General features: G+C 44.0%; 1 protein-coding gene and 1 pseudogene across 1 annotated transcript in view; both read right to left on the bottom strand.

The window, feature by feature from the left end:
• LOC126249471 (uncharacterized) overlaps nt 1–18,419 on the bottom strand; it is a 293,036-nt gene that overhangs the window by 50,076 nt on the left and 224,541 nt on the right. The window lies entirely within an intron of this gene.
• LOC126250047 (5S ribosomal RNA) lies at nt 15,826–15,943 on the bottom strand (annotated as a pseudogene).

The following is an 18,419-nucleotide window of genomic DNA, read 5'->3' as shown; positions in this document are numbered from 1 at the left end:
TACCACTTCGATTCTACACAGAGTACGCGAAAGAACTTGCCCCGCTTCTAACAGCCGTGCACTGCAAGTCTCTAGAGGAACGGAAGGTTTCAAATGATTGGAAAAGAGAACATGTAGTTCCAGTTTTCAAGAAGGGTCGTCGAGCAGGTGCGCAAAACTATAGGCCTATATCTCTGACATCGATCTGTTGTAGAATTTTAGAACATTTTTTTTGCTCGCGTATCATGTCATTTCTGGAAGCCCAGAATCTGTTCTGTAGGAATCAACACGGATTCCGGAAACAGCGATCGTGTGAGACCCAATTCGCTTTATTTGTTCATGAGACCCAGAAAATATTAGATACAGGCTCCCAGGTAGATGCCATGTCGCTTGACTTCCGGAAGGCGTTCGGTACGGTTCCGCACTGTCGCCTGATAAACAAAGTAAGAGCCTACGAAATATCAGACCAGCTGTGTGGCTGGATTGAAGAGTTTTTAGCAAACAGAACGCAGCATGTTGTTCTCAATGGGGAGACGTCTACAGACGTTAAAGTAATCTCTGGCGTGCCCCAGGGGAGTGTTATAGGACCCTTGCATTTCACAATATATATAAATGATCTAGAAGACAGTGTCGGAAGTTCCATGCGGCCTCTCGCGGATGATGCAGTAGTATACAGAGAAGTTGCAGCGTTAGAAAATTGCAACGAAATGCAGGAAGATCTGCAAAACATGGTTCAAATGGCTCTGAGCACTATGGGATTTAACATCTGAGGTCATCAGTCCCCTAGAACTTAGAACTACTTAAACCTAAGTAACCTAAGAACATCACATACATCCATGACCAAGGCAGGAATCGAACCTGCGACCGTAGCAGTCGCGCGGTTCCAGCCTGAAGATCTGCAGCGGATAGGCACTTGGTGCAGGGAGTAGCAACTGACCCTTAACATAGACAAATGTAATGTATTGCGAATGCATAGAAAGAATGATCCTTTATTGTATGATTATATGATAGCGGAACAAACACTGGCAGCAGTTACTTCTGTAAAATATCCGGGAGTATGCGTACAGAACGATTTGAAGTGGAATGATCATATAAAATTAATTGTTGGTAAGGCGGGTGCCAGGTTGAGATTCATTGGGAGAGTCCTTAGAAAATGTTGTCCATCAACAAAGGAGGTGGCTTACAAAACACTCGTTCGACCTATACTTGAGTATTGCTCATCAGTGTGGGATCCGTACCAGATCGGGTTGACAGAGGAGATAGAGAAGATCCAAAGAAGAGCGGCGCGTTTCGTCACAGGGTTATTTGGTAAGCGTGACAGCATTACGGAGATGTTTAGCAACCTCAAGTGGTAGACTCTGCAAGAGAGGCGCTCTGTATCGCGGTGTAGCTTGCTGTCCAGGTTTCGAGAGGGTACGTTTCTGGATGAGGTATCGAATATATTGCCTACCCCTACTTATACCTCCCGAGGCAATCACGAATGTAAAGTTAGAGAGATTAGAGCGCGCACGGAGGCTTTCCGTCGTTCTTCTCGCGAACCATACTCGACTGGAACAGGAAAGGGAGGTATTGACAGTGGCACGTAAAGTGCCCTCCACCGCTTGCGGTGTATAAATGTAGATGTAGATGTAGAGCTATATCATGAGGATGAATGAAGAAAGATTAGACGGTATGGTCATTGAGATGGAGCGCAAGCTCGGATGGAGTACGAATTGGGAAGGAAATCGACCGTGTTCTTATGAAAACTGTTGTGTCTAGCTCATACAGCATAGACACAATGAGGTAGCTAGGTGCACGCTAAACTAACGCAGACGGGCTTGAAGTTCTGGAACATGAGACTTATTAATGAATAAGAAGAAAAATACGTAGATGCGTTTAATACTTATCTTTATTCTCTTGTTGGAATACATCTCTCTTGAATATTAGTACGCTATTAGCACTGATACAATTGGCGCCTTGCTAGGTAGTAGCTATGGACTAAGCTGAAGGCTATTCTATCTGTCTCTCGGCAAATGAGAGGAAGACTTGGTAGGTCTAGTCGCAAGCTATGTCGTCCGTACAACTGGGGCGAGGTCATGTCCGTGTCTTGTGACCTGCCATGTGGTGGCGCTAGGTTTGCGATTACACAGTGGCGACACGCGGGTCCGACATGTACTACAGGACCGCGGCCGATTTAAGTTACCACCTAGCAAGTGTGGTGTCTGGCGGTGACACCACAAAAACAACCATCGTGACATTTACCTTAAGCGATTTGAAAACTTAAATCTGGATGGCGGGACGGGGATTTGAACCATAGTCCTCTGGAATACAGGTCCATTGTGTTACCGCGGTGTCTCATAGAGCTATAATACCATTAAGGACGGATCGAAATCTCGAATGGAGAACACAGGAAAAAATCGGTCGTATGCTTATCGAAGGTACGAGGTCAGAATTCACCTGAAGAGATGCAAGGAAATCACGGAAAAAACAATTCGGGATAGACGGATAGGACTTGATCTTCGCTCCTCGCAAATAACAAATTCCGTGAATAGATTTTTATTAGTGTATTTGCATGCCAGAATGTCGGTATGATACTTTTCCTGGTTTGTATGCAGAGTCGTAAAAATTTCTTAGCCACAAGTGTAAAAATTTGTTAACTTACTCCCAACTGAGAAGCTGTCATAATGTTCTTTCTACGCATAATGGTTAGAGTATCATTATTTCTGAATTATCATAAACTGAATATCACAACGATTATAGCTGATACATTTTGAAAAAACTATGTCATGGACAGGAAATCGATCCCGCATTTTTGCTAAAGCTCAGAAGTGCAGGAGGAACTGTCCGTGGATGCAAGCCTTAATAGTTGATGGGATACATATGTCCCACTATAGTAATATGCAGTTCTGAGCGTAGGGACGTCTGTATCTCATATCTGCCTAGTGCTAGCCGTAGCGGGATGTCTTCGTAACTTGGAGAAAAATACTACGGACCATGGAGGGGATACACAGAAGATTGTCAGCGATCGAATGAGGTGGAGTGTGTTTATAGGTGGCACTGTGCTTTTGTTTCGCGAAAATCAGGTCGAATCACCATTTTTTCCATTCCAAGAATGTATGAAGTAACTAAATGTGCTCTTTTATACGTCATAGATATCGTTTTGAAACATTACTACACACCTCAGTAATTCTGGTGGTTTGTGCATAATTTGTACACAGTGGGACATATATGCCCCACAAAACTTCATATAATGTAGAAAACATTGATGTGAGGTATTTCAAAGCAAATGTTATGTTGAAAAATTGTGTTTGATATTTCATGTTTTTCATTGTCAGGTGAATAAATGTGTTTTGGTACTGATTTGTTGTACTTTGCTCCACAATTTCATACCTGATAAGAACATTCGAACATTAAAAATTTAACTTTGATAATTCAAGGTTCACATGAAAACATGGCTCTAGTTATGTTCGTAGGACTCATGTGTACCACTTCACCGGTTTTAAAAATCGGTCAGCTTAATTTATGGTAGTGAAAGTGTATTATTTATCACAAACGAAGAAAGTTTTTCAACTTTCATTTTTCAAATATACGCATAATATATTTAAACATGAATGGGTTAAGTCACTCCATAAGGTGTCGTCTCATGGTCACACCGGTAGGAGGACTGGTGACGAAATGTGAGGGATCAAGTTCGAGTCCATTTTCAGCATATGGTTTTAATTGTCTTGACGCCGAAGTAAAGTGTTAACTCCGCTCAGAAATGAAATCGTATTGAAGTTTATAGGTGTCCAAGAAAAAGTTTCATTTAAAATATGGAAATGAAGACAAGCGTAAACGAAGTTAATGACAAAATACGTAACGAAAATGTGTAACTCAGACACGATACACTCCTGTTCGTGCGAAATAGACGCGGATCACGACTGCATAATTAACTGAAAAGAAAACCGAAGTTTGAAAGTTTCTTACGAATAGTGAAAAAAAAAAAGAACTCCATCCAAGGGATAATACACTGTATCAAAAGAAAATATCTTTATTGTCCTAAAAAGAGGTTAGAAGGTATTGGGATATATCAGAGAACGATTTACCTTCGTTAGATCATTTAGAAAAGGACAGCACAAGTTTAAACGTGCGACGGTCCCTTATAACCGATCATAGTAATCGAAGTTGTGAGAATACTGATTATGAAAAGCTATACCCATTAAAATAACAAAATCAACTAAAGCGGAAAATGAAGAGCAATTTAATTTTGTCAAAAGACACGGATTAACGAGATTTACAGCTCGCTTAAGCAAATGAGAACAGATACAGGCCTCCGTTAATAATGACACCTTATGTCAGTTTCTTTATAATGGACAGTAAACTGCTTCATAATGGACAATAAACCTAGTAATTCGGTCAGTTAAATTTTACTTTATATATACGAAAGAAATAATTACGCTAATCAGATTTAAGAGAGCGGCATACCTCCTAAACGTCTCTGAATAATTTTAACGGATGATTTTACAGACCTTATAGTAGTTAACTGGTCTTGTTAAGATTACGAGCGTAATTTTTCTGGTAGCTGGGAGACCTCTGCAATAAATCAGCGACTGAAGCTCCTCATTAACGTAATCCTGCGATATCGGAAGATTCGTAGCCCGTCAAAACTACAAAACCGCAATTACCACTCATTCATCATGCTTATTGAAATCAACGAATTGTAATAAAGTCAGTGCTTTCTCTAACACTTGCAGTCGAAGGGAATGTGACATGCAATGTGGATTCACGTAATCATATTTGGATAAAGTGCACAGGTGTCACAGAAAACAGATTTTATCTTTAAAAAAAATTGTATGTAAGGAAATGCCTGTGGTGTCTTTTATTTTACATGTTTTTTCGTCCTAAAAATAAAGGCACGTTTTCATATATGGCAGCGAGTGTTAATGAATGGAGTTGCTGCAGCTGCGACGAAATTGGGGTCCACGCCAATTTGCATACACCAGTGTATTCTAATTCTGCCGCTTCACAGACCGACTTGTTCATTAACTCACAGCAACCTCTAAAAACCGCTCTTACGTTTCATCACAATGTACACAAAACTAGATTATTGTTTTAACGTTGTTTTATGTATCTTGGAATTTGTGTACGACACCACAACGTTACATCACCTGCATAGTTTCGAATTTCAGAGGCGGTGTTTTGTTCACGCCTCGTGGCACACCGTTCAAGACCCACGTAACACTTCCTGAATTCATTCAAGTCACAGCAACAGCATTTTCATCACTGTAATTTCAGACCTTATAAATGTAAAATGAGCTGTAGAAATGTGTCTCAGTTCAGTTTTATTTCGACTCACATAAGTAAGGTTACCATTTTAATATCCGATCAACTAAAAGGTCGTATGAGACAGAATACAAGTTAGGATTGCGCAAATACAGTGTACGTTTCAGAGGAACAATCTTAGCAGTTCTAAAACTGTCTTTACAGTAGTTTCCATCCTGTTGTAATAGTAATTTCCATCCTGCCTTTACAGCAGTACTAGCTGCCTGAAACATTGAATGCTGGGACAGATTTTGTTTGGAGACTCAAGGTATGGGATACGTATAGTGAAGTATGCAGAGTAGGCGTCAGGAAGGGTGAGGCGAGGAAACGATAACATTTCTGGAATTTTGATTGTATGTTTGTACTGTTGTCTCAAGAGGCTTTCTGAGGTTCGGCTTAAGCGAAATATGGAGTACGAAGTCACTTTTCTGGTTTCCCCTACAGTTTGCGAATGTAGAAGGGAAAACTGGAATGCCTTTACTTTTTAAGTACGTTAACCTCCACGACGAGTGATCATCGGAGTCAAGGGTACCGTAAGAAGTGCTCCAGGAGAGCCTTATAGGACCTCTTTTGCTCTCTATAAACATAAATGACTTGACGGAAAGGGTGAGCAGGAATTTACGGCTGTTTGCTGATGATGCTGTGGTGTACGCGAAGGTGTCGCCGTTGAGTGACTGTAGGAGGATACAAGATTACTTAGACAGAATTTCTAGTTGGTGTGATGAATGGCAGCTTGCTTTAAATGAAGAAAAATGTAAGTTAATGCAGATGAGTAGGAAAAACAATCCTGTAATGCTTGAATTTAGTAGGACTATTGAAAGTGTGACATGTGCTTGATACAGTTACATCGATTAAATATCTAGGCGTAACGTTGCAAAGCGATATGAAATGGAATGAGCACGTCAGGTTGGTTGTAGGGAGAAGAATGTTCGACCTCGTTTTATTGGGAAAATTTTGCGAAAATGTGGCTCATCTATAAAGGGGATGGCTTATAGAACGCTAGTGGGACTCATCCTTGAAAACTGCTCGCGTGTCTGGGGTCCCCGTCAGGTCGGAGTAAAGGAAGACACCGAAGGAGTTCGGAGGCGTGCTGCTAGATTTGTTACCGGTAGGTTCGATCAGCACGCAAGTATTACGGAGACATTTCGTGAACACAAATATGAGTCTCTGGAGGGAAGGCGACGCTCTTTTCTCTATGAAATATAACTGACATTTAGAGAACCATTATTAGAGGCCGATTCCAGAACGATTTTTCTACCGCCAACGTACATTTTGCGGAAGTACCGCGAAGATACGATAATTTGTCGTGTGCCGTGTATCTGTGTATAACGCTGATAAACGACATTTTTTATTTGCATATACAGACAAGGCTGGTTGCTTTTTACATTTTTCAGTTTACCGGACCCATATCGAACACGGGCACACCATCGGCGGTCCTATAGAAGATAAAAATACTGCATGTTATTGGTTATAGCATGTATTATGCATTATTCTTACCTATCTTCTGTAGTACCGCTGATGATGAGTATGTGCTCGATACTGGTTGTTTGGGGAAGGAGACCAGACAGCGAGGTCATCGGTCTCATCGGAATAGGGAAGGACGGGGAAGGAAGTCGGCCGTGCCCTTTGAAAGGAACCATCCCGGCATTTGCCTGGAGCGATTTAGGGAAATCACGGAAAACCTAAATCAGGATGGCCGGACGCGGTATTGAACCGTCGTCCTCCCGAATGCGAGTTCAGTGTCTAACCACTGCGCCACCTCGTTCGGTATACCGGTTCGATAAATTAAGGAAGATATGTGGGAAGCAGTCTTGTCTTTATATGCAAATAAATAATGTCGTTTATCAACTATATGAAGGTTGCAAGATACCTTGAACACAAAACATATGTATAGCGTGTATTTGAGTTACAGGTAGTCCGAGGCTGATAGTAATATTCAGATGTAGTCAAAGACTGTGTTACTTTATAGCGTAAGCCCTTTTACGGTGTGTCTCTTTGAACCAGAGGAGGCAGGTAGAGAAACGGGTTGCCTAGGTTTCTTGTTAACATGCCAATGAATTTTAAAAATAAATCTGTTGCACGCAAGTAAGTATTGATTCTCGTGAACTGAAATGTGATGACTAGAGTTTTCCCTCTTAAGATCCATGAACGATTAGAACAGCCGGCCAATTAAGTGGGCATAGCAAGTTATGTGTAATACTCAGCTCAGTGCAGTGATCAAATTAGTAATGTTCTAACTCTCGCAACTCTTCATATGGCGTCTAGATAAAAACTTATGTTTCCCTAAATATGTGAATTTTTAGAAGTGTGACATGTTCTTGTTGAGTAAATCGTGTACTCGACACTCACCACTATTCTGAGACTCCAATAGCGATGTACTTACAGAATGACGTTCCAAAATTTGTTCAAAAGATGATCGTAGCTGTTTTCTGTCACACTCTTTCCTTAAAACTCAGTCTCTAATGAACTCGATGTACGTTAAATATAAGATCAACCGACAAAAAATCTGCCAGAGAAATCGTTATAAACATCATTTAATACCGAGTGATCCCGCCCTGGACTTAATCACCTGGATTCGGCTAGACAGTGAGTCCATAAGGTTGTGCAGGTACGTCGAATCCAGGTTACGCCTCTCTCTGAGTATCTGACTCCACCACGTGGCAGGTATACTGATGTCGGCTGTTTGCCATCTGTTCCAACATTTTCCACAGCTTTTGTGTGGGGTTTCAAGTCAGGTGATTTTTCAGGCCAGTCCAAATGTAACAGGTTGGAGGAATGTTCAGGAAACAGTCACATATTCTTCCAGCCCAATGAAATTTGCTGTTGCTGTCTTTACGTGGCTGCGTGAGAACTGTCCTCTTGCGATGTGACCGATTCCATATGTTCACTTCACGCAATTCCAGTCGCAACGCTCTCTCGCTAACGGATGGGGATGGACCTTCATTCACTGCCTGAAGCAACTCCTGTCGGCTTTGGAAACAAGTTTGATTCACAAGCCGTGAAACGCGTCCCCGTTCCCTCTCAAGCCAGGATTTTTTCCCGACTGCAATTCTGACGTCGTATGTAGAACTCCTTGTAGACATCTTGAACTGTCCGTCACGAAACACCAACAAGTTCAGCAACTTCTCACACCGCATGGCCATGGGTACGGCCAAACACAATTGTCCCATTTTGCCACTCTGGCACGTCCTTACATTTACTCATGTTTACGTAGAAAGTCCGTTTGAAACATGAATGTCTCAGTTCAAAAATGGTTCAAATGGCTCTGAGCACTATGGGATTTAACACCTGAGGTCAGCAGTCCCCTAGAACTTAGAACAACTTAAACCTAACTAACCTAAGGATATCACACACATCCATGCCCGAGGCAGGATTCGAACCTGCGACCGTAGCGATCGCGTGGTTCCAGACTGTAGCGCATAGAACCTCTCGGCCACTCCGGCCGGCCGAATGTCTCAGTGATCACTACCGCTTTATGCCCACGCACAGGCAGCGAGCGCTCGACTGAGCGCGTGAGTCGATCGCTACGCCATTTTTAAGGGCGTAACGATTATTCCATGCGTGCTCACTGGAGTGTCTAACATTTTGTCCGATTAGCTTATTAACCTCACACGAACAATATATCTCACCTCCCATCTGATATCTGAGATATTTTTTGGTATTCACAACTACTATTTCTGAAACTTTGCGACTCCCTGAGAGGAACGCAGCTTTTACCCAATGATCGACGCTACAATTTTCTCGCAAATGTTGCTATTGTTTAGTTAACTGTTCAAAAAATGTTTTATGCCTCCTTGGTAAATTCCATAGTTTGTGTGTGCCTCTTTTCTTATTTTATTTTTAACGGAAACCTTTGTCAGTACCCTTTTGGCCAGCCGGAGTGGCCGAGCGGTTCTAGGCGCTACAGTCTGGAACCGCGCGACCGAATCCTGCCTCGGGCATGGATGTGTGTGATGTCCTTAGGTTAGTTAGGTTTAGGTAGTTCTAAGTTCTAGGGGACTGATGACCTCAGAAGTTAAGTCCCATAGTGCTCAGAGCCATTTGAAGTACCCTTTTGACCAAAGAAAATCATTACTTCCAACCACCTGCTTAATGGGGATGAGAGTAAAGCTGCATTCTCAGTCTAGCTGAGCAGTCTATCATGCCTCGTAGGTTTCTCAAGGAGAATGGAACAGAACTACGCGCTGCCGTTGGACACAGCTGGAGCGATGTGTCAAACCCATACAATAAGTAAGCGTCGCCATACTTTTAACTTGGCCTACAGACGTCCACTAAGAACAGTAATACAGACTTCTCATCTGCACGGCGTGTGAAGAAGGAAGGAAAGTGGATCAATGACGTCCTGTTCTTTTTAACAATGAGTGCAGGATTTGTCTACACACATCTTCCGCCTACAGTTTCGCACTGTCAGCACGATGGCGCGTTAATCATGTTATGTTTTCTGTGTCGGTATCGTGTAGGGAGGTCACACATCTCCCTCTGCTATCGAGAGGAATTTGGGGCTATGCAGTATCGGGTAGGATCCTCTAATATATTTTGTAAACCTACAGTGAACTTTTCGGCGATGAATTCGTCTTTAAGATGATAATGTACGAGAATACCACGCCCACCTGCAGGAGGCAAGAATCTACCGACTGGAATTGCCTTCGGCATGTGCTGACGAGAACCAGATAGATCGTGCTTGGGGACCAGTTCAACCTCGAGATGCGTTGTCGCAGGAAGCGTGCTCAAACACTGGTTGACTTCAAGAGGTCCGTAGTTGAAGAGTGAGCAGACCTTGCGGACTGCATCCTGAGAAGGAGCCGGCATGCTACCACGCATGGGACGGAGCAACACGTTGTTAAATGTTAACCAGCATCGGATTTTGATTTCACATATGACATATATTTGCCTTTTTGAATAAATACTTTTATTTCGTTTAGTTTTAGATTTTGTTTTACAGTAATGTTGTGTTGGTAGTTTCACAAAGTTTATCCGTTCATCCTTTGCTCCCCATCGAGCAAAGCACACTCAATTGCAGATATGTTAGTGTCGAAAAATGCTTTTTCAACAGTTTATGCAGCACTAGCTGACTGCACTCCTCTAACAAGTGAACCGAGTGCACAGTAATTTGGCGGCAATGTTTGATATATTGGGCTCTATGGACTTCACTGATGATGAAACAGTAAATACAATTAACTGCAAATCAAATGAGTGGTCCGAGGCTAGTGCGAACAGGTCGTATGAAAATACTCTGCTGGAAATGCGAAGTTTTAAAGCATGAACACGTCAGCCGAACGAACCAAACTCATACTCCACTATTTATTTGCTTATGAGACATTGACTAAAATCTCCAGCGGATGCGAGCTTATTTTCAATATTTTCAGACCAGAAAAAAGTCATTCCTACAGATGAAGAATGGTGTGAGTACACGATGACTGCTGGGCGTGCCTAACGTAACAGGCAGTTTTCAAGTCGCAACACAGCGTGCCCAGAGAATATGCACCTCTGCTTATCCCCATCTATCCGACTTTGAGACTGGACGAAACATTAGCATGAGGGACATGGGAGCAGCACATCAACTGATCGTGCAATTGGATGTAGAGCATTGCAGATCGAGTAGTTACGAGATGGTTTTCCTGCTCATATAGGCAGCCTTTCACACGGCCTATGTCAGAAGCCAGCCTGTATTTCAGGACAGAGGAAATTCATTTCGGTAAGGGTTGCTGATAGGGTATGCTTTCCGTTTGATGCATGGAGACAACCAGTAAGTGTGTGGGAACAGAATCACCTGCTGTCCATAGAGTCACGGCCAGAGCATAAGAAGGAGATTCTCGCTGTCCCTAGACTTGGTTTTTGGACTGGAACTACGCGTTTCTCCCCCCTCCTGCTGCTATCGTATATTCTCGGCTCTAGTGCACCTCAACCGAACCACAATGGCTGCCCCAATAGTTCGTGGCGATAGTCCGCTGTCCAGGGTGCGCACTGTGTAACATGTTTATCTCTCAGATCTCCTGTTCCTTATCAAAATCCCGAACCCTGGTCCTTCCCAGTACAATGTACTAGCATAGAAATGGTGTCAGAATTGGCGTAGCCCACCTGTCGCTTCAAGAGGAAGCCACTATTTTGTCATGGCAAATCGCCACGAATTAACACGTCGCCACTAGATGAGGTGAGCCAGCGAAGTCATGCCAAGTCATACATTGTTGCAGCTGTGGGAGCCCGGCCTTATGATGCTGCTGCCTGGCACCCGCTGTGTCAGCGCACACCGCTTCTAGCATGGAGTAAGTCTGTCGTACCATGCCACATCAAAGTCATCTGCCATACAGGCTCACGTGGATTGGGCGTTACGCCGTGAGTTCGCGGTACTACGGAGGGGAGCTGAGCGCTCTTCATATGCATTCAGCACGAGAGCCAGTGCCTGCGCCACATATGGATGACGCGGCGCGCCACCACCCAGTGGCGCCGCCCAGCTATCACTCCGTAGTCGGGCCTGTAGAGCAAGCTGTCTACCTACCAGGTGTGGCTCGGCCGGCACCATATGTCAGGCTTCCTGCCCATCTGCCTGCCTGCTCAGCTGCAAGCGAGCAGTGTACCGTCCTTGCCGGGCCATACGTGTCAATTCGCCAAAACCTGCAGCTGTGGCCTACCTGCGGATGCCCTGCCTGACAGTTCAAAATTCAACACTGGGGCCATCACCGCCATTGCAGCCAGCCATCGATGTCGGGTGTATGCCACCTCCAGATGGATCCCACATGCCAGCAACCAGCTGCCGCATGGGTCGTTCCTGTTGCTGCCTTCAGCGTTGTATCGTGTTGCGACTCGGTTAAGTACAAAAAAATAGTTCAAATGGCTCTGAGCACTATGGGACTTAACTTCTGAGGTCATCAGTCCCCTAGAACTTAGAACTACTTAAACCTAACTAACCTAAGGACATCACACACATCCATGCCCGAGACAGGATATGAACCTACGACCGTAGCTGTCGCGCGGTTCCAGACTGTAGCGCCTAGAACCGCTCGGCCACCCCGGCCGGCGGTTAGGTATATTTGAACTTTTTCACTGTTCACTTTATAAGCAAAAAATATCCTTAACACGCTCCCAGCTAGAGTGTGGGACAGAAGCTGGTAGTGAGAATCTTATTACGGCGTTGTGAGGGCATCTAGTGATTGTTATGTCAACAAATCAGGATTAGAGGAAAGATAACGAACAAAACACGAACTGACATCCGTTCTCAAAGTTGATTTAAGTATGAAAACAACCTCTGATGGGGCTAATAATTACACGTCGGTCCTCCTCCCCCCCCCCCCCCCCCTAACTGTGTCACAAACTAATCTGATAATCAGTTCAATGGAGTAAATTTCATTCTCTCTTTCTTGGGGAAACCGTCAGAAATTTTGATACGTTTTTACATTTTGGTGATGTTGGCTGAGTGTGTTACTGGCAAGACGACTTTCAGTAAAATATTGCATGGTTGAAACAATCAGTAGTTGCTCTTACATAAAATAAAAATAAATCAAGATCTGATTTGCAAATGGTTCAAATGGCTCTGAGCACTATGGGACTTAACATCTGTGGTCATCAGTCCCATAGAACTTAGAACTACTTAAACCTAATTAACCTAAGGACATCACACACATCCATGCCCGAGGCAGGATTCGAACCTGCGACCGTAGCAGTCGCGCGGTTCCGGACTGAGCGCCTAGAACCGCTAGACCACCGATCTGATTTGCACCTAATGCATGTGTTAACGTATTTTTTTATGTTTTTCAAACCAAATAAAAGAAGCATTCTTCGTTACACGTGTTTTATTTGTGTTTACTCTAACAAATTTGTATTTATGTTCAGAAAACGTATAAAAGATCGTTCATAAAAAAGATTATCAAGATCAGACGAGATTACCAAACACTAAATCAGGAGCCCAGCCTGGTCTTGAAAGAAAACATGGTGTTGGAACAGAACTCCATTAAAATGGGGACGGAAGGGTGCACCATGAAGGAATGCGACGGAAATTGGTAGACGTGATGTTCATGTAAAGGCAAACAAGTGATTAGAATTTCAGAAGAACTGTATGATTTATTAAAGAGAATGACCTTCACCAATTAAGCAAGCGAATAACGGGTTGGTCCAGCTCTGGTCGTTATGCAAGCAGTTATTCGGCTTGGTATTGATTGCTAGAGTTGTTGGATGTCCTCCTGAAGGATATCGTGCCAAATTCTGTCCAGTTGGAACGTTAGATCAGCAAAGTCCCGAGATGTTTGGAGAGCCCTGCAGTAATGCTCAAGACGTTCTGAGCTGGGGAGAAACTAGATGACCTTGTTGGCCAAGGTGCGGTTTGGAAAGCGAGAGTAAACCCAGAATGGCTTGTCATGAGTAGGAACAACATCAGTTGTAGAATATAGTTGGCATACAGCTGTGCTTTAATGGTGCAGCGGATGACAAACAAAGGGTCCTGCTCTGAAAAGAAATAGCATCACAGACGATCAGTCTTGGTTGTCGACGCGTATCGCGGTCGATAGTGAGGTTGGTGTCCCACCGCTGTGCTGGGAGTCTCCAGAAATGTCTTCAATATTCGCCGCGGCTCGGTTAGAAGTGGGACTCATCACTGAAGACAATTCTTCTCCAGTGAATAAGATTCCAGGCCGAAAACACGTCTGGAGTCGCCTCGGACAGTGGTGGTATACCAACCAGACTACCGCCCGCCATATGGCCTGACAACCAGGAGAGATGGTACAGGGTGCCATTTATTTTCGTAGCAGGACCCCTTTGGTTGTCATTCGCGGCACCCTTACAGCACAGCAGTACGTCGACAATATCCGAAACCCTGTTTTGTTGCTCTACATGACAAGTCATCCTCGGCTTACATTTAAGCCAGATAATGCCCGCGCTCACTCGGCGTGAGTTTCTGCAGCTTCTTTTCGCGCTTGCCGAACCCTACCAAGACCAGCAAGATCGCCGAATCTCTCCGTAACTGGGAACTTTTGGAGCATTACGGGCAGGGCCCTCCAACCAGGTCCGGTTTTTGACAGTCTAACGCACCAACTGGACAGAATTTGGCAAGATATTCCTCAGAAGAACATCCGACAACTTTAATAATCAAGGTGAAGCCGAATAACTGCTTGCATAGGGACCAGAGGAGGACCAACACGTCATTGATATACTCAATATGTAACAGTAAAAATCAACTAGAACTGTTATTTGGATTCAGATGGTTCAAATGGCTCTAAGAACGATTGGACTTAACATCTGAGGTCATCAGTCCCCTAGACTTAGAACTAGTTAAACATAACTAACCTAAGGACATCACACACGTCTATGCCCGAGGCAGGATTCGAACCTGCGACAGTAGCAGCCGCGTGGTTCTGGACTGAAGCGCGTAGAACCGCTCGGCTACAGCGGCCGGCTGTGTTATTTCGGTGTTTCAAATTAATTTCAGTAATCAGTTTTCCAACTCGTGTGCAGAAAAATTAGTAGGACACTGAGTGATAACATTTTTATAGACTCAGGCTGAAACAATTTATGTGTAACCAGTTGCAACTGTGGACTATCTGATCAAGATTCACAATTAATGGAAATAAACAGTGTGACATCTTACAACCTCGAGGCAGGGTTATACAAAGCAGTGAGGCTTATCAATGAGCACAGGTTACAATATTTAAAAGGTAACCTAAAGGGGTGGTATGCGATGAGGTATACGCAGAAGAGAGGCTAATTTCAAATTCAATTATTCCATAGCAAATTTGTCTCAATACTAGAATGCTGATTTCCTACAAAATTATCCAAAAGATCCTTTAGTAAACTAGTAAGCCATGTACAACTAAGGGAATTAAAATATCATATAAGAGGATTAGGGAAATTTATGTGAAGGCAAGATTAAATCAAGATCCGACACTCTTGCATACTAAATAAAATACTGTAGTATTTTAAGGAAAGCTGCAGTTGCAGTTGTGGAGTATCTGATCATGATGCACAATTAATGGAAATAAATAGTGTGGCATCTTACAACCTGGAGGGAGGTTCACACAAAGCAATGAGGCTTATCAATGAGAACAGGATAAAATATTTTAAGAGTAAGCTAAAAGGGGCGGTATGCAAAGAGGTACATGCAGAAGCGTTCTGCAGCATTGTTCCCAGAACCGATCGTGGTCCTCTGGATTGGAGACGAGACTAAGGCTTAAACCATGACTCAGACGATTTCTCGACCTTCACTATCGTATAGAGAATTTTAGGACCTCTTTCCCCTTAATAGGTGAAGCGCAACAATGTGCTGGAACTGGCTACTAGCGTGTGGCGTGAACATGGGGTTTCTACGGTAGAGAAATAGCTCCACAGGCCCGATAAGGTTCATTCTGATTTGAGATTGCGAATAATACTCATCTCTCCATCCGAACAGGCCATGAAGGCCCAACGGTTCTGACCGGCAGCCGTGTCATCCTCAGCCTACAGGCGTCACTGGATGCGGATGTGGAGGGGCCTGTGGTCAGCACACCGCTCTCCAGTCCGTATGTTAGTTTACGAGACCGGAGCCGCAACTTCTCTATCAAGTAGCTCCTCAGTTTGCCTCACAAGGGCTGAGTGCAACCCGCTTGCCAACAGCGCTCGGCACGCCGGATGGTCGCCCATCCAAGTACTAGTCCAGTCAGACAGCGCTTAACTTCGGTGATCTGACAGGAACCGGTGTTACCACTGCGGTAAGGCCGTTGGCGCGAATAATACTATCTTCATTAATTAAAAAGACTAGCATTTGTCATGGCAGACAGGAGAAATAAAACGTTAATATAATACTGGTTAACTGCTGTATCATCAATGTGCCAGACATTGTCTCGCTTGTAAACGTTGCAATGCCCAGACAGTGCTACGGACAATACCCTGGCTGAAACCACATGCTAACAGTAACGAAATTATAAATTCCGAATGGAATGTATGTTGAACGCTGGTTATGAAGGGGTTTTTATAGCATATCCTGAATACGTACAATCATCAACTGTATAAGGGAATAACGACAGTGAAAATTTGTGCCGGATTTCGAACTCGAACCCGTGCTATCCGAGCACAACTCACGGCCGGACCCAAACCCCTATATGTCGTCGTCCCTGCGTCACAACCTGTACTCGTACACACATTATATAATTCCCATACGTTTTAACTGAAAGTCGCATGCATGTTGAAGGAACACCGAATCATTCTTCTTAACGACACAGGCACTGCAATGTCGTCGGCGTAGTTATCGAATGCTTTTACAGAACCCTGTCTAAAGAAAGGTAGGACCATTTTTTTGGTTAGCATGAGCGACAAGAAACGGATTTCAGATTACCTGCCGGCCGCGGTGGTCTAGCGGTTCTGGCGCTGCAGTCCGGAACCGCGGGACTGCTACGGTCGCAGGTTCGAATCCTGCCTCGGGCATGGGTGTGTGTGATGTCCTTAGGTTAGTTAGGTTTAAGTAGTTCTAAGTTCTAGGGGACTTATGACCTAAGATGTTGAATCCCATAGTGCTCAGAGCCATTTCAACCATTTTTTCAGATTACCTGAGCGGTCAACATCAGCGTTTCATCTCCAGCACTGACAATGATAAGCATCAATGGACAAATTCCCGAGTATTGTGCAAAACGCTTTACACGGATACACTGAAGAGCGAAAGAAACTGGTACACCTGTCTAATATCCTGTAGGGCCCTCGCGTGCACGTAGAAGTGCCGCAACATGGCGTGTCATGGATTCGACTAATATCTGTAGTAGTGCTGCAGGGACTTGACACCATGAATCCAGCAGGGCTGTCCATACATCCATTAGAGTACGAGGGGGTGGATATTCTTCTGAACAGCACGTTGCATGACATCCCAGATATGTTCAATAATGTTCATGTCTGGGGAGTTTGTTGGCCACCGTAAGTGTTTTAACTCAGAGGAGTGTTCATGGAGCCACTCTGTAGCAATTGTGGACATGTGGGTTATCGCATTGTCCTGCTGAAATTGCCTAAGTCCGTCGGAATACACAATTTACATGAATGGATACAGGTGATCAGACAGGATGCTTAGTATGTGTCACCTGTCAGAGTCGTATGTAGACATATCAGGGGCCCATACCACTCGAACTGCACACGCCCTACACCATAACAGAGCTTCCAACAGCTTGAACAGTCCCCTGCTGACATGCAGGGTCCGTAGATTCATGAGGTTGTCTCCATCCGCTCGATACAATTTGAAACGAGATTCGTCCGATCAGGCAACATGTTTCCAGTCATCAACAGTCCAATGTCGGATTTGACTGGACCAGGGTAGGCGTAAAGCTTTGTGCCGAGCAGTCATCAAGGACACACGAGTGGGCCTTCGGCTCCGAAAGTCCATATCGATGCTGTTTCGTTGAATGGTTCGTACGCTAACACTTGTTGATGGCCCAGCATTGAAATCTGCAGCAATTTGAGGAAGAGTCGCATTTCTGTCACGTTGAACGATTCTCTTCAGTCGTCGTTGATCCCGTTCTTGCAGGATCTTTTTCCAACCGCATCGATGTCGGAGATTTGATTTTTTAGTGGATTCCTGATATTCACGGTACACTCGTGAAATGGTCATACGGGAAAAATCCCCTCTTCATCGCTTCTTCGGAGATGCTGTGTCCCATCGCACTTGCGCCGACTATAACACACGTTCAAACTCACTTAAATCTTGATAAACCGCCATTGTAGCAGCAGTAACCGATCTAACAACTGCGCCAGAAGCTTGTTGCGTTATATAGGCATTGCCGACCGCAGCGCCGCATTGTGCCTGTTTACATATCTCTGTATTTGAATACGCATGCCTATACCAGTTTCTTTCGCGCTTCAGTGTATTTACCGAACGAAGTTGAGAGGAATGGGAAAGACTAGCCGTAGTTCTACTGCCATGGTAGAAAGCTGCTACGAAAGAAAAGACAGCTACTCTGCAAATTTTAACGCAGCCGAAGCCTCACAGCCAAAGAAAAACAGAACTAAGGAAAAACTGTCATAAGGAGAGCCATGGGTTTAGTGTTCAATCAATACGTAAGTAAAATTTTATTTACCAGCTAGATCGGAAATCCTAAGTTCTGATCTTAAGTACTAAACTTCTTTATCCGAAGCTGTTTCACTGCAGTATCTTCCTTAAGTAATCACACGAACGTCTAAGCGACCGATATCGAAATGAGTGACCGTGGGATAGGAAAAAAAAA

The sequence above is a fragment of the Schistocerca nitens genome, chromosome 3 (genome assembly GCF_023898315.1).
Source record: "Schistocerca nitens isolate TAMUIC-IGC-003100 chromosome 3, iqSchNite1.1, whole genome shotgun sequence".
Classification (NCBI taxonomy): domain Eukaryota; kingdom Metazoa; phylum Arthropoda; class Insecta; order Orthoptera; family Acrididae; genus Schistocerca; species Schistocerca nitens.
This window is presented reverse-complemented; position numbering and strand designations above follow the sequence as displayed.